This window comes from Panthera tigris, chromosome E2 (assembly GCF_018350195.1).
Source record: "Panthera tigris isolate Pti1 chromosome E2, P.tigris_Pti1_mat1.1, whole genome shotgun sequence".
Classification (NCBI taxonomy): Eukaryota; Metazoa; Chordata; class Mammalia; order Carnivora; family Felidae; genus Panthera; species Panthera tigris.
The window spans coordinates 58452538-58468924 of record NC_056674.1 but is presented as its reverse complement, the minus strand read 5'-3'; the positions used below and the strand labels follow the sequence as shown (position 1 = coordinate 58468924).

At 58.2% G+C, this 16387-nt stretch overlaps 1 long non-coding RNA gene across 1 annotated transcript in view; it reads left to right on the top strand.

Annotated features, from left to right (window-relative positions):
• The window catches only part of LOC122234167, a 78352-nt gene that overhangs the window by 2524 nt on the left and 59441 nt on the right, over nt 1-16387 (top strand). Inside the window, exon 2 of the long non-coding RNA XR_006211943.1 lies at nt 15121-15670. This is a non-coding gene — a long non-coding RNA (uncharacterized LOC122234167). The remainder of the gene's footprint in view (nt 1-15120; nt 15671-16387) is intronic.

Below are 16387 nucleotides of genomic sequence, written 5' to 3'. Positions count from 1 at the left end.
TCCTTCTGGAAAGTTCTACCACCCGTACACCCCAGCAGCGCAGCTGTGCGTTGATGACGGGCTTTTAAAGACGGACGTCTCCGGGCGCCTGAGTGGTCAAGTGGGTTCTCGTCTGACTCTCGGTTTCAGCTCAGGTCGTGATCTCATGGTTTCGTGAGTTCAAGCCCCGTGTCGGGCTCTGCGCTGACCGTGAGGAGCCTGCTTGGGATTCTCTCGCCCTCTCTCTCCGCCCCTCCCCTGCTTGCACTGTCTTTGTCTCGCTCTAACGATAAATAGACTTAAAAAAAGAAAGATGGATTTCCCCAGGGCATAGGCGCTCGCTCACTCTTGGCTGCGTTGTTACAGCCACATGGGGAGCTTTTAGAAAGGAAAACATTTGCAGTAAGTGCCCAGGTGATTTCAGGAGGCAGACGGGCCGAAAACCCCCCAAGAGGGACCCTGCCTGCTCCTGCGTTCCTCTGTCCCTGGTCAGCGCGTGTTTCCGGAGCACCTGCCGTGAGCCACACTCTTCTCCTGGGTATCGGGAGCACAGCAGGAAAAGCGCCTGTGCTCGTGGGGTTTGCCAGTCTGAACCCACCACGGCCTGGGCAGCCAGGCCCCTTTGAGTCTGTCAGGCAAGCGCCCGCCGCTGGAAGGGCAGAAACCCACCCGCTAAGGGAGCGAGCGGGGCCCAGGCTGCTTCGGGCCGCTGTCTCCCTCCCCTCCTTCCTGGTGGCCGTTGCAGAGGAGATCAAAGACTAGGACCTTCCAACCACAGACATCCCCCCCCCCACCGACTTTGTCACTCGGCCACTGGGAGTTTGGTGGTGGGCGGGCCTCTCCGGGCAGCTGCAAAGGTCATCCGCAGGCCCCCGCAGAGCAGCGTGGCCAGGTCGTGCGACCGTCCCTCCTTTCCTGCCCCTCTCCACCCCTGCAACTAATTCTCTCTGAGGCCAGTCCAGAACTGATGGCCGCCACACTGGGACTCAGGCCTGGCTGATGGGTGCCCATGGCAGGGTGGCCTAGCACGTGCCTTGGCCCCATTCCTCCCTCCTCCCTTCCTTCTTCCCTCCCTCCGTCCTCCCTTCCTTCTTCTTCCTTCCGCCCTTCCTCCCTCCCTCCCTCCCTCTTCCTTCCCCCCTTCTTCCCTTCCCCCCTTCCTCCCTCTTCCCTTCCTTCTTCCTTGCCCCCTTCCTCCCTCCCTTCCCTCCCTCCCTCCTTCCTTCCCTCCCTCCCTCCTTCCTTCCCTCCCTCCCTCCCTCCCTTCTTCCTTCCCCCCTTCCTCCCTCCCTCCCTTCCTTCCTTCCCTCCTTCCTTCCCTCCCTCCCTCCTCCCTCCCTTCTTCCTTCCCCCCTTCCTCCCTCCCTCCCTTCCTTCCTTCCCTCCTTCCTTCCCTCCCTCCCTCCCTCCTCCCTTCCTTCTTCCTTCTTCCTTCCCCCCTTCCTCCCTCCCTTCCTTCCTTCCTCCCTCCCTCCCTCCCTTCCTTCCCTCCTTCCTTCCCTCCCTCCCTCCTCCCTCCCTCCCTTCCTTCCTACCTGTATTCATTCACTTACTCCTTTTTCACTGCTGTGTCCCTGGGGAACAGGACCAGCCCCTGCTGAAGCCCCCTCAGCTGGCCAGCAGCAGACCCGGGGCCAGAAGTCCGGCCCCGCACAGCACTGCACATGGGGCAGGTGATTCGCAAACACTTGCTGGTTGTTGAGTGAACTGACTCATCTCGTTTGGGCTCTCAGTCATCAGTGTACGTGGCCCAGGTGCCACGTGTGCATACGGGGCTCAGACTGGGGATGGAGGAACGACAACGATGAAAGGTTCGGTGACCTGGTCAGTGAGTGTGGGGAGGGAGCAGGATGTGAACAGGGACGGTGGCTGTGCAGGGACCATGGGCCTGGTGTGCATGAGGTGGAGACTTTGGGAGCCATCGATATTAGCAGACGTTCGATTGTTCTCACGGGGAGCAGACAGAGACGCGGCAGCGTTCTGGGTTCCTCGGACTTTAATTACAGAGCTGAAGCACTTCCGTTCAGGAATTTGGAGGAGCAGAGACCATAAGTCACTCAAATAATTTGCACCGAGTGAAGGTTGTCCCAAAGGAGAATGCAGCCCCGCTCCGGGGAAGGTCAGCCCTTCCTCAAGCCCGGCGGGTATCTGAAACTGCCGTGCGCGTTCCAAAACGGAGGGCAGCGGCCCGGGGACTCTTCCCGGGAGTCACAGACCCGAGGCCGGCACCGTGGGGGACACGCCTTATTGTCAGACCCCCCAGTGCTGCATGGGGGGGAGGCGTCTCCAGAAACGTTAGTGCGTCCCTTTGAAGTCTGTGAGTGGATTGTCCTCAGAACAATAATAAAGATGAGACAAGCCCCGCTCACGGCAGGTGGAAGCCGGACAGAGGTTTCGCTAGAGAGAGTCGTGTTGGTGAAAGCAGGCTTGTTTCTTCCCCGCGTTACCCTCCCGAGAGTGAGCGCCTGTGCACCGTGGGCCTGGAAGGGGTTGACCAGAGCCAAGGCCACGGCTGCCTGCGTTTCCCTCATTTGCAGGCCGAACCTCGTGCGTTCACGTAGGCGTCTGCAGGGTCCGGGGCTCCGTACTGGCGGTCTGCAGAGTGTGACGGGGACACGGGGGCTCCTGGGTCTGGGGCGCGATGCACGGCACCCGAGAGGGTACGGCAGGCTGGCGGAGACGAGCAAGAGAGGGGTTGGAGGGGTGGACAGAGAAGTGCAGGGAGCGAGAGAGAGAGAGAGAGGAGGGGGGAGGAGACGAGAGACAAAAAGGAAACAGAGAGAAGGACAGAAGTGAACACCCGTGCAGACGGATGGACGGAGACAAGCAGAACGAAGGTAGAAGGAGAAAGACAGACGAAGGCGGAAGGAGAAAAAGACAGAGAGAGAACTGGGCAGAGAAACGGAGACACAGAGAAAGAAACAGGGACCTGGAGAGAGAGACGCACAGACGGAGGCAGAGACCCACCCTCCAGTCTGCGCCCCGAAAGCACGGTCACCCCCCATCCCCACCGTATCCCGCCTTCACATGTGCCCCGTCTGTAGGCTGTGCCCCCCTTTCGTTCAAATAGAAAACACGGGTGTCCTGTTGAGACACAGAACTTCGAACATCTGAGCACCTTCTGGGGAAGCTTCCACGGGCAGCCGCGTCCAGGAACATCTCAGCTTGCTTAGCTGGTGCCTTACGAGCGAGATGTGCCCTCGACTTCGCCCACACAAGTTTCGGGGGCCCGGGGCCCTGGCTCCCTTCCCAGAGCCTTGGACGTGAGAAGAGAGCCCAGTGTCTCATGGGTCTTCAGTGGGACCCAGGGACCCCGGGATCCCGCGTCAGGGGTCTTGTGGCACAGCCCCGGACCAGGTCCCAGGGTGTCTCAGGGGGTTATCTGTATATTAGGACCCTTTGGGGTCTTTTCTGGGAGGAAACAAACAGGAGACACCCCTTCTTTCGGGCCATTCTTTGCGGACAGGTAAGAGTGGAGCTGGAGGTGTGGTTGAACGTGAAGCCAGAATCTGAGGACACGGACCCGAGCCGCTCCCCGAGGCTCCCCCAGGCTGCCACGTCCCCCAGGAGCACCCCGGGTTCCTCGGAGCCGACAGGCCGGGGGTGGGGTACAGACGCGGGGCATTCATCATGGAAGGGTTGGGGTGCTTAGGAGGAGGGGCGAGAGGAGAAGAGGAGAGGAAGAGGAAGAGAAGGAGGGATGGGGAGGGAGGGTGGGAAGGGGAAGGACCAAGAGAGTGAGATGGGGGAGGGGAGGGGAGAGGACACAGCGGGACAAGCGGCTTCCCCGAAAACACCCCTGCTCGGCTTTCCCTGGAACCTCCCGGAAGCTCACGGCCAGGTGCAACCTGAACCACGCAAACCGTTGGTCAAACGTGTGAAATGAAGGGCCGGGACCTGAATCGACCTCCCCCCGCTGCAGCTCTGATATTCTGGAATTCCGTGAAATCATCGTGTAGCGGAGTCCTAATCAGGGCGCGACACCGATGGTATCGTGCCCCGTGTGTGCACTGCGTTTGCGGTAAATGAATATTATTTCATTACGAGAACAAATCATTATTATTGCCAAGCAGAGAGCAAGTGGGGCCAGGGATGATTAAAACCATACTTCCGACGACTGTCAGCTCCTGTACAAAGACATTGATCTCTCCTCCCGGGCAGCTAAGCCTGGAGAAATCCGCTTTTCATTACCAATGGGCATTGACTTAATGTACCATAGCTGTCTTATCACATTTAAAGTTATGTCTACTTAAGATATTTAATTTAAAGTGATATCCTTAATTTCCTCATGGTTTCCAAAGTTTATGTTAACCGTAACCTGCTCGTTTGCAAACGCTCTCCCTCTTTGATTGCAAGTCTGATCCCACACTTTTGTCTCCAGTTACCCCAGGGTCGAGGCCCGAGCCCGGGGTTGCTCATCCCTGCCCTGTCCGGAGTTCTGCGTTTCTGTGGCGCGCGGTGATTTTGACCAGGCCTCCGGGCACATGACAGTTACGATGCCGGCCGGCGCGGACTTGCGTGGCTGCTGGGTGCCAGGCAGGGGGATGCGCTCGAGAGGGGTCATCTCCTGGCGCCCACCCGGCAACCCAGGGGGCAGGGGCCTCTACGTGCCCGTTTACGGAGGAGGACGAGGAGGCCCCGGTCACGCGGCTGCAGGGCAACAGAACCGGGAGCCCCCCCTACGTCTGTCTGCCTCTTTTAAGCATGACGCCCGTCCTGACAGACCTCGTGCCAGGGGCCCACCTGGGAGCGCCTGTTGGCGGCCCCTTGGGGCACACGGGCCAATAGCGTGTGCGGCCGAAGCCTCACGCCAGGCGTCCCTTGCTCTGAGCCTCGGAGCAGGCGTCCGCCGTCCCCTCTCTGCAGAGGGACGTTCCACCCGCCCCTCTCCCCAGGTGACAATGGTCAGCTGTTGTGGCTCTCCCCACGGGGCCCTGGGGGGAAGGGGGGTGCTGGGGTGCTCACGGCGCTGGCTCAGGGCCGAAGGGGCAGGACCAGCTTGGCCCCGCGGAGCGTGACTGCAGGTGGAAAGCCCCAGCCCCACACGGTGTCGCCGCCCGCTGCTGAGGCAGGCGCTCCCGTCTGTTGCTAAGCCGCCCAGAGCAACCATCCGCGTCCACGGGAGCTGTGCCTCTGCCCCCTGGGTCGCTCGGTTTGAATAGACTCCTCCCCCAGGGGCGGCGTCACTCATGAATCTGTCGTGCTCTGTCCTTATCGTCCTTGTTGTTTTCCTTATCATCAGATATTTCCGGGAAAGAGCTGCCCCGTTTGAATTCCATAAGCTTCCATTAAGAGAAGCTTATGTTTTTTTAATTTGAGAGGAGAAAATAAATGGATAAATCCCCCCTAGAAGGGAATGACGGGCGCCCGGGTGGCTCAGTCGGGTGAGCATCCGACTCTCGGTTTCAGCTCGGGTCGCGATCTCACGGCTTCATGAGTTCAAGCCCCGCGTCAGGCCCTGCACTGGCAGCGTGGAGCCTGCTTGGGATTCTCTCTCCCTCTCTCTCTGCCTCTTCCCGGCTCGCACCGTCTCTGCCTCTCTCAAAGAAATAAACTTAAAAGGAATAGAGCGAAGGGAATGACCTTGTAGGCTGGCCGCAGAGAGTCTGTGCGCGGACCCTGGGGCCGGACCGCCTGGTTTGAGCCCGGGGAGCCTGGGACAAGCTCTGCGTCCGTCCCGTGCCGGTTCCCGCACCTGCCGAGCTGGGCAGGCGGCGCCCCAGCACGGGAGGGCTGCGGGAGGTGCTCTGGGTAAGTGCACGCTCTCCCCACGCTGAGCGATGGCCACGCCGGTCCGTGCTTCGCCGTGACTATTCGTTAATGACACGCCTGCTTCGCAGGGCGCCTTTTACCAAGCACGACGTCAAAACCTCCTGGTGAGGTTGGCAAACAGAACGTGCTCGCGAAAGCTCCCTCCACGTCACCCACACCCCCCGGATTTGTGAGCTGTCTCAGATACCTGGATCCTGCCCCTTTTATGCGCAGTTGATTCCATTTACAATGTGAAATTGTAGCCCAGATTAGTCCCAAACGCTTAGCAGTGAGAACGGGTCACGCTTCGTCCATCCGTCCCGCCCGAAGCCCCCAGCCACCAAGCATCCCTGTCGTGTCCCGTCCTCAGGATCTTCCAAGAAGACCAACAACGTGCTTGATCCTAAGTGACGCGTTGAGTGGTTTCCCCGCCGCGTTTCCTCCCCGGGTCACGGCAGCCAAGAGGCAGCGTTCCGTTTCACGGATGAGGGTCCTGAAGCTTTTAGGACTTTGGTGAACCTCCCAAGGACACGCGCGTCCTGGTTGTCCACGGAACCCGGGCGCTCAAGCGTGTCGTTGCGCTAGGAAGGGATAAAACTGACAACCAAAGACCGGGAGCATCTGAGAGCACGTTGCACAGACGTTTCACGGAGGAAAAGGACTGAGTCAGACCTAATTCCGTCAGAGAGCTTACCGCACACAAGACCAGGCGGGATAAACACATGTGACTATTTTAGTTCCCCAATGACTAAGGCAATGCTCATTTTGCAACTCTTTTCAGAGCGCTAAATATATATTGGTTGCGGATTGACACAACTCTTGAGATTGTCTCAGTTTCACTCTTTTTATTTTGTAAGTCCTTCCTTTGCGACCCACGCGATGTCTTCAGTTGCAGAGAGAAGTTCAGAGTTTTTCAATGTTTGCAAAAAGTTTTCCCTGTTAAATGTCAACAGCGAGTGCTAAAACAACAAAAACCAAAACAAACAAACAAAACATTCTATGATCTTCCCAGAATTATGGATTGAAGGGATCTGAGATAATTTTGGATCTGGGTCAGAGGGGATCCTCATTAATTAAACCCTCGGGCCTGGGAATTCTCCAGGGGCGCAGCGAGGGCTCAGGGCTCAGGGACCCCTGAAATTTCGGGGGGAGCCTGGGAACACCCGCCCCCAGACACAGGCCTCACGCCTTTCCTCATCGTTCTCGGCCTAGCTCATGACTCACAGCGTCCTGGGAGGGACGAGGCTCAGCACACCCCATGGCACGCCCACCCCAGTGTCACAAGGAAAGGGTCTGGCCGCTCCCCTTCCTCTGGTCACCTAGCGGGTCGGTATTTGGAATCCACCAGGAAGTAGGTACTTGGGGTAACAAAAAATGTGTAATATTTTTGACCTAATTTCAGGAAATCACAAATAACCATTCCAGAGCAGTTATTCTATTTTTTTCCACTGGGAAAGGAAGCTTGCACACTTTAAAACATTTTTTTATCGTAGAGGAATAGTAAAATAAATTATGGCACATCCATAAGTTGGCATATTGGAGACGCATTAAAATGACGTTTGCACGGGTCCTTTAATGATGCGGGGACGTTCTTATGAGATGCTGACAAGGGAGGGCAGCGTGAAACAAAACTCCTGACGCTGGCTTTGTGTAAGGATGCGTCGTATGAGACACGCACGTGTGCACACACATGCACACGCGTGCAAACGTTTGCACACGCACACATACACACGCGCACACACGTGCACAATGCTTTGCGCACAAGTGTGTACACCCATATACACGTGTGCGTGCACGCACACACCCGCACACATGTGTGTGCACAAACACGCGTGCACGCGTGCAAACGTTTGCACACACACATACGCGCACGCACGTGCACAATGCTTTGCGCACAAGTGTGTACACACCCATATACACGTGTGCGCGCACGCACACACCCGCACACATGGGTGTGCACAAACACGTGCGCATGCGTGCAAACGTTTGCACACGCACACACACGCACTCGTGTGCACAATGGTTTGCGCACAAGTGTGTACACACCCATATACACGTGTGCGTGCACGCACACACCTGCACACATGCGTGTGCACAAACACGTGCGCACGCGTGCAAACGTTTGCACACACGCACCTACATGTGCGTGCGCGTGTATACATGCTTGCACACAAGTGTGCACACACGCACATACACACGTGCACACACGTGTGCCAGACAGAAGGCAGTTTGCTGCCGTGCTGACCGTGCGCACTTCTGAGCAGCGGGACTGCGTGTCGCTTTAATTTTCCTTTTTAAAACTCTTCTAGATTTCCTCCAAGCAAAGAATATTATATTTATAACCGAGACCGGAGGATTCTGGTAAAGCACCATCTCTCTGGAACAGAGGCTGTTGAATCAGGGTATGAAGAGAAAATTAGCAGCGATCGTGTTGTAAGTCGGAAGCTTTCAAAACGATCTTTAGAAGCGTAAATCCAAGGCTTCAAGTTTAATTCAAACGTTTGGAAACGAGCAGATCCCATTACACATGCTTATTTCTTTCACGTCTAAGCAGCCGCGCGCAGGAGTCAGATTCCAGTCTCCCTGGCCGCTGCAAAGGCCGTGGCCGGCGTCGTTTCGGGGAGCTCCACGAGGGTTCTGACCGCTGCCTGGCCTCCCTGGTTTTCCGTTTCTCCCTCCGTGCACCTTTTGGTGTGAGAGTTCGGGGGACCGAGATTCAAACCCGATTTGCGGTGTGGTCCACAAAGACCAAGGAGTATCCCCATCCAGGCTAATTACTTCTTGTTTTGTCTAAAAAGCGAGGGAGCTTGGAGCTGGCCCCGGGACAGGGTTTCCAGAACGTACGAAGCATGGAATGGCAGGTCACGACACACCCGCCTCGCAGGCTGTTCCAGGCCAGAGGCCAGACCCGGGCGCCCAGCGGGCAGGGGCTGACCCTGACCTCCCGGAACGCGCCCCTCGCCCCAACCCCGGAGCAGCCCCTCACCAGCCCCCGGCTCGTCCCCTGCTTGTTCCAAACTGGTGGGTCTGGACGCAGGCCCCGGGGTCAGCGCCAAGGCGGGGCGCCACTTTGCAGAGCTCACGCAAGGGCCTCTGCCCGAAGACGGAGTAAACAGACTCTCCTTAAAGGTCACTCCTTCAGGCTCCAGCTCCGGCGGCCAGAGGAAGCTGCAATCATTTTTCAGGGCTGTAAATGCCAGAAGAAAAACTCACCAAGCCACAGCTTCCCTCCATGCCCCTCGTCCGCCGAGCGCCTTCTCACAAGGCATTTCCTTGCCAAATAAAGATGCTTTTTTTAAGCCTGAACCCGGAATAGACCTCGAGTAACCTTTACACAAGGGTCTTGGGAGGCGAGGTTTTAAATTTAGTTTGCAAGCCTCGGTGGCCCCAGCCCGCAGGCCCTGGCCCCCGCGGGCACCTTCTGCCCCGTCCTGGCGCTCTGTGCACGCGGGACTGCCTGACTGACAGGTCTGGACCCGGGGCAGAGTCTTTTCCACTGAAAGGGGTCGCAGCGTGTGCCTCTGTCGTGTTTTATTCTCATTGTTTCATCAGGTCCTGTTTGCTTTGGTTTGCCACAAAAGGAAAGATTTTATTTCTACGACCCGGTCTCCCTGAGATTAGATGTGGCCCCCTGTTGCTGGTTCATCCTGAGGACAGAGGAGTCCTTGAACAAGCAGGGGGGTGGGGTGAGGTGAAATTTAAGGATTGATTTCAGTGGAGGTGAGACGTCTCCTTTCAGACTCAATGTGCCTGCCCCACTGCCCACATCCCGGACGCCCAGCTCATGGATGAACATGTCCCCTTTAAAAAAAATAAGGGGGGGGGGGGAATGCTCTTTCTCGGTAGGGCTCAACCGTTTAAGATGTTGGACTAGTTCATACCAGAGTGTGACTGACTGATGCCAGAGCCTTGTTTTCAGAGATCTGCGGGCTAGACATACAGAGAATGAAGTTCTGAAGAGTAACAAGAAGGCGAGGGGGGGCGGCTGGGAAGCAGGTGGCCGAGGCTGGAGAGGCAGGGCGGGAGACAAGGCCAATGCGGTCATTGTAACGTCGTGTGTACCCCTGTTTTGCACAAAGGCGTTTCTGCAGGAAGAAAATCCAATGTCTAAAAGCAGCTCGCGGAGGGAAAGAAAATAAGGGTGAATGAATGCCGTGGCCTAATTTGGGTCTGTATCAATTAAATTATGCTGTAGCCACTTCTGCCTTGTGGACCGGCGACATCTTGAGTCAACAGGGACATCCTGGAGGCTGGGCCAGGCCTCCTGCCTCCCGGGAGCCCCAGCACCCAGCAGGGCTGTGGTCACAACGCCCGAGGCTCTCGCTTCAACAGCTTTGGGACAGTGGCTCTCGTTTCCTTGGGCAGCTAGAGAAAACGTCTGTAGGAGAGGCTTTGAGGAAGATTTTGAGGAACTATCGATCTGTCTATAGTTTGAGAAAGTATTTTCTTTTGAAAGTCAGGTCTCTAACCAGCTTCACGTGTCCTTTGTGAGTTTCCACGGGCTGGAGAAAACAGCTCAGCTACTCTCTCTGCCGCTGTCCTGCTCTGCGACCCTCAGCAAGTTACTTAGCCTTCTGTGTCTCTGGAGATGCTGTTCACGGGAGGGACCAGCGCGGTTCCCGGGCAGGGCTGGGAACCCTCGGACCCTCAGGCGGTGGTGAGCCCGCCGCCCCCCGCCCTCGCCATCTACAGGAGCGCCCAAACACCAGAGGCAGGACCGTCTCTTGAGAGAAAGAGACGAGCCGGCTCAAGGAGGTGTGGGGTGGGGCTGGACCCACGTTTGGAAGGCCGCGTCTGCAGCCCAAAGACCCGGGGTTTAAATAGATGTGCCAGTCCACAGGTGCGTAAGCGGCTGCTAACTATGTGCAAAGTACTTTTTTATTTTTAAGACGGAAGCAACACGAACTCCTCCTTCCTACCTGTGATATTGGCAGATTGATAGATCGGCAGAGGGTCAGGTGATACGCCGTGTGAGGCAGGAATGGGACCCACGTGCAGCTTGTCGGTGGCCAGAAACTCGGTCACTCCTTGCTGAGACACATCTGTGTTCGGCGTGCGGGCGCCTTCTGCTCACCTGGGGAGCTTACCCAGGGAGATTCGAGGTGCGGTGCTGTTGATAGTGCTGTGAAATCACTTATCGCTGAGCTAGAAGCAAAAGCAGGCCAGCAGCCGCATGTCGGGTCCGTCCCCTTTTTGTCACATAGGACGCACAGGTCTCTATGGGTATGATTTGTGCAGACAGACGTTGGATGAAATTTGACCAAAGCGTTATTTCTCGGTGATGAGGTTTGGGGTGGGGCGATTATTCCTTTCTCCTTTCTCCTTTGATGGTTTTCTTTTGGAAATTTTCAATCTGAAATTTTAAGTCGTTTCAAAAGAGTATGTATGTCCTAATTTTGCAAATAAGGGTGAAACGTGTAGCTGAGCCCTGCAGAAACCGTGAGCCGTGCCACGGGGGCTAGATCCACCTCACGAGAAGATATTCCAGGACAGGGAACTTTCAAGGACGACAGAAGACAGCTGACGGACGGCAGAGCCCCGCGGCCTATCTGGGCCGATGGGGTGATAGCCGCTCATGGGGCCTGGCTGGTTTCAGACCCAGGGCTGGTTACAGACCCCGCAGGCCCCAGCCTCTCTCTCTGAAGTAAACAGGAAGCAGAGCCCGGCCAGGCGCTGGTGGAGGACCTGTGTTCCTGGCTGCGAGCAGAGATCGGCCCCCGCTCCACGCAGACCAAAATCCCCAGGAAACAGCAGGGTGGATGCTGGACATCGTGGGGCGTGAGTCGTGAGCCAGGCTCCTGCGCGTCCCTTCAAGGTGCGGGGCCAGAAGGACAGAGGAAGACGGCCTCACACAAGGAGAAGCGGGACGGCAGGCCTGCGGGGTCCTCTCTCGGAAACAACGGGGCACACACCCCGAAAACGGCTGGGTTGCTCCCTCAACGTGAGGACGCAGGTCACGACCACTCACTGCCACGGCGAGAGACAGACGACACCTGCTGACTGAGCGCTGGGCTGAGGCTGGACGCGGGAGAGCGGACCCGTTTGCTCTCCTTACTGCCTGGCGTTGAGGGACCGTCCAAGGGGCACATGGGTGCGAGCTCATTAAAACATTTAAAATGCTGCATCAGGGGCGCCTGGGTGGCTCAGTCGGTTAAGCGTCAGACTTCGGCTCAGGTCACGATCTCGCGGTCTGTGAGTTCGAGCCCCGCGTCGGGCTCTGTGCTGACGGCTCAGAGCCTGGAGCCTGTTTCAGATTCGGTGTCTCCCTCTCTCTCTGCCCTCTCCTGCTCGTGCTCTGTCTCCCTCTCAAAAATAAATATTTAAAGAAGCATTTTTTAAATAAACAAAAAATATGGAGCCAAACACACGCTGCCCGCAGTGGACTCCGTGATGCCCAGCGTCCGCGTCCACACGGCACCTGCCCGTGCACACAGGCGCCCCCTCATGTGGGACCGTCGAGATCTGCCGGGGATCCTCGCCACGAAGGGGACAGCTCACCCAGGCCACACGCAGCCTGTTTGCAAGCCCACGTATTTGCGAGATGAGCAGCTCGAGGGGCTGTTTTGTGACAAAAGACAGAAAAACACGGACGTGTGACTAAAGTGCCTTGAAATGGGGTTTATCAGAATAGAAGTTTCCCCTTTTTGTTGCTATTGTTTTTGCCATGCTTTCGTGTGTGTGTAAAGAAACAGTTTTAAGCGATTTTAAAGGTGTGGCTGTGGCAACTCTCCCTCTAATGGCAGCAATAAATGCCAGTTAGCCAGGACCCAGGGGTGCTGTCAGTGCTTTGCATCTATTAACTCACACCCTTCTCCCCACCATAGGTCCTCCCCATTTTGCAGACCAGGAAACCAACCGAGGCACGCAGAGAGGTTGAGTAACTTGCCCAAGGTCACACAGCTGTCAAGAGGCAGCTCCATAATGTGTGTGTGTGATCCCTTTGTCACAGGTCTGCAGCCGGAGATGTGACACTGAGAGTCACGAGTGCCTGTAGGCTGCTCCCTGTCGGGCTCTGCCGGGACATCTGTGTCCTCGTGTCTAATTAGCCCGCTTTGTGCGGCTAAGTCCCAGTCCCCTCCCGTTTCGCCAGCGAAGGAGATGTCAAGTGACCCAACCAGGATCACAGACCCAGTGAGCGGGGGGGGCCCGCGTCACACCAGGTCCGTGTGAACAACGTCTGTGTCTTTCCACGCCTGCTCGTCATCCCCATTCAGTGAAATGTGGAGAAAAAAAGGAGCATCTCTGCGTCCAATCGTTGTCTGATGTCGATTCCGTGACATTTCGAGTCTTTGGAGACGATACACTTATAGGGAGGGGAAAAAAATGTCCTTGGAGAAAAACACAGCGACCAACTCAGCTTTCCTCGCAGGAAGAGCCCGTTGCAAAGTCCCTGCATGAGAATGACGTGACAGTCTAGAGGCTTTGACCGTCTTTGCCCCGCAGAAACGCTCGCCCCAGGGGGCTCGTGCCTCCCCGGCCGCCCCGGGAAAATGTGCCGGGACCCGCGGCCCCTGGGTGGAGATGTGTTGGTTGTTGGAGCTTCGGCCACCGGGCTGCCGGTCGGTCGTGGTGAGCCTCATCCCCGCCCTGCTGTGTGCGTCCTGCTCACAATGCAGCCAGTGAAACTGGTTTCTGTGGGGCCAGACCCCTCTCCCGCGCTCTCTCCCGCTCCCTCCCGTGCGCCGAGAGCCTCTGGATTGCATTAGCTTCATAAATAACACGTCTGTTGTCAGATTTTCCCCTGGTGAGGAAAGGGCAGCTGGGGAAGCCGGTGGGTCACGACCTTCATGTTTCGCAGCGGGAGTCAAAACGCCTCCCATGCCAGGTCGGGAGCGGAGAGTCTGTGTTATGCTTGCGCTGGGCCCTGACAGGCACATGTGATTCCCGCGCTGGGGGGACCTGGGGTTTGTTTCATGGCCTGCTCGGCACCGAACATCTGCTGGGAAGTGGGAACCACCCCCCACCCCCACCCCCACCCCCACCCCCGCCGAACCTTCCAGGCTTGGAGCTCTAGCTCGGGCACCCAGCCAGGGAAGGGTCGCAGTTTCTCGATGCCCAGGTTCAGCAGCGGTGAACGAAGGGCATGGCGGGTCCCGAGCCCGGTCACCTGAGGGCTCTGTAAACCGAGGCTCCGGGCCCAGAGTCGGCGCTCAGCGAGTGGCAGGTGTCGCTGTGCCCTTGATCCCGAAGACACGGGGACTTTCCTCTCTGGAGGCCGTGCTTCCTCCTTCTCCGCCCCAGGCCCTGCTTTGGGCGGGCTCGCAGCTCCCTCGGGTGCACGAAGGCCTGCACGTGGGAAGGAGCGCCAGGCCCAGAGCGCGTGCTTCTGGCTTCGGGTCCGAACCCTCATCTGCTTCCACGGGCGCCGGGGACAAGGCCTGACCCTCAGTTTAATGCCCGCGTCCTCACTGCCTATCTCTCCAGCATTTAAGTGACTCTGCATCACCTCTTAGTGGTCTTACTAGAAAAGGAAAACTTGGGAGATGGGGGAACCCAGGGGAATGGGAAGATGTCACACCCGTTTCGTATCAGGCACCTGCTTCGACTTTTAGAATTCTGTCTTTGTCGTCCTCCTGCCGACGGGGGTTTTGGACCCCTCTCCCGGACGAGTGCAGGGAGATTCGTGACTTGCCTTGATCACCCCTCGCGTGGGATGCAGCCTGGACCCCAGCCCCAAGGGAAGGTCGAGCGAGCGTGGGCACCGGGATGAAAGCCGTCACCCTCCCACGGGTCCTGAAAGTATATTCCGGTGAATTCTCTCCCCTCTGGCCAGGGCTTCCCTCTATCATGCTAATACGGTCCGTTCCCTCTGTGTGACTTTGTAAAGCACAGCCCTGCCCATTTTAGCAAAAGTGACCTCAGGGTTCCTCCTCTGTGGGAAGCCTCCCTTACCCTTGTGACTATTCACTGGTAATTTCACCCCATCCCGAGGAGGAGTCGGGACAGGACGGCGTCTTTCCTCCCTGCTCAGGGTGGCAGATCTTCCCCAGCGTGCGTCTATGCCCCGCACGGACTGAACACGGAGGGTCGCCCCGCGGGGATGGGCACTGTGGCCGGCTCTCCGGGTCTCACTGGGGCTTCGTGTGTGACCTCCTGCAGTCCTCAGAGCTCGGTACCCTTATCATATCCATTGTGCAGATGAGGACACTGAGGGCTGGTGCACCAGGGAGCTGGACCTTGAAGGATGACCCGTGGTAATGGAGAACGGATTCTCAGGAGGCAGTTTCTGAGATCTAAATCCAGACAGAGCCCGGGCCCAGGGCTGCTGACCACCAGCCGGGAAGTCGCCTGCCCAGCCTCCCCGCATCCCAGCCCCATTTTCCCCCGTGTTCTCCCTACTCTCTGAGAATCTCATTTCCTTCTCTGCCTCTTGTGTGCTTCCCCCTCCAGATTACGAGGCCTCTGCCCTGATGTTCACCGTTACGTCCTCGAGCCGCACCGAGACCTCTCCTGGCATTAAAAACGCATGGGACCTCAGGAACAGTGGCCTGGGCGGTGGGCGGAGGCCAAGAGAGCAGCAGAGCAGAGTTCAAAGGCGCGGCTCTCGCCCGCTTCTCCCCTGGAGGCCTGCTCCCCGGGGGCCCCCGGCCTGCAGACCCTTCTGTATGGGGGTGCGCCCAGGACTGCCGTCCGCCCCCCTCCGATCTGCACAGCTACACCCTTGAAGGGAGCTTCAAAGCATGTCTGCCGATAGATCAAGCCTTCTCTCAGCCATGACAGCCCCCCATCGCTCGCCTCCCCAAATAAACCCGCGTAATGAAGACAGATGGCCCCGGTCAGCCGCCGGCCCCAAGCAAGGCCTGCAGATGGTGCTGTGGGCGGCCGGAGGCCACACACCCCACCCCGGAGCGGCGCTCTGAGGTGTCACCGGGATGGAGACTGGCCTCGGCCTGCACTCCCCCCATCGCCCTGGGGGCAACACCTCTCCACGATGAGCCTGGTGAGTCTGAGTAGATGGGCCCCTTGCAAGGCGCGTCTGGAGCCTAAACCACCGCCAGCCCCGCCTTGGCCAGCGGGCAGGGGCTTTATTCGCCTGGCTCCCCGTTAGGGAGGTGGCCTGGGATTCGGGGGCCCTCCGGAGATGGCAAAGTGGCCCGGGGCGGTCGGGGCCTCACCCTGGGGTGTCTGAAAGCGGGCCCCTAAGGGGAAGGGCACCTGCCCACCTCGTGCCAGCCCACGGAAGTGGGGGAGTCCTCACGAGAGGGGCAGGGTCTCTGCGAACGTGCTGGGGGGGGGACAGCCGTTAGCGAGCGCTCCCCAGGGGCGTCCCACTGGGTGGGGCTTTCAGGACACAGCCTCAAGTGTGCCAGGTGGCCTCTGGGTCTGAGGGTCACCTGAAGGGACTGGTCTGCAGAGGTCACTGCCCGCTGGGAGCTGGGTGGGGGCAGGACGGCGGCCGCCTGGTAAAGGGTGGCCAGTGTTCAGGGCACCGGTCTCAGCGGGATGTGGGCCACTTGCTGGGGGACAGTAAGAGTCACACGGGGGCCCGAGGGGTCCGTGAGCCACACACCCCGCACACCAGCTGCTGTGAGCGCCCCAGCTCACAGATGGGGGAGACTGAGGCCTCAAGGCCCAGAGGGCCTGTGACCCCGAGACCCTGCCCCCTCGGCTTCTCGCGGCCAGTGGTCTCTGTCGCAGGGCCTGACTTGAGGGGGCT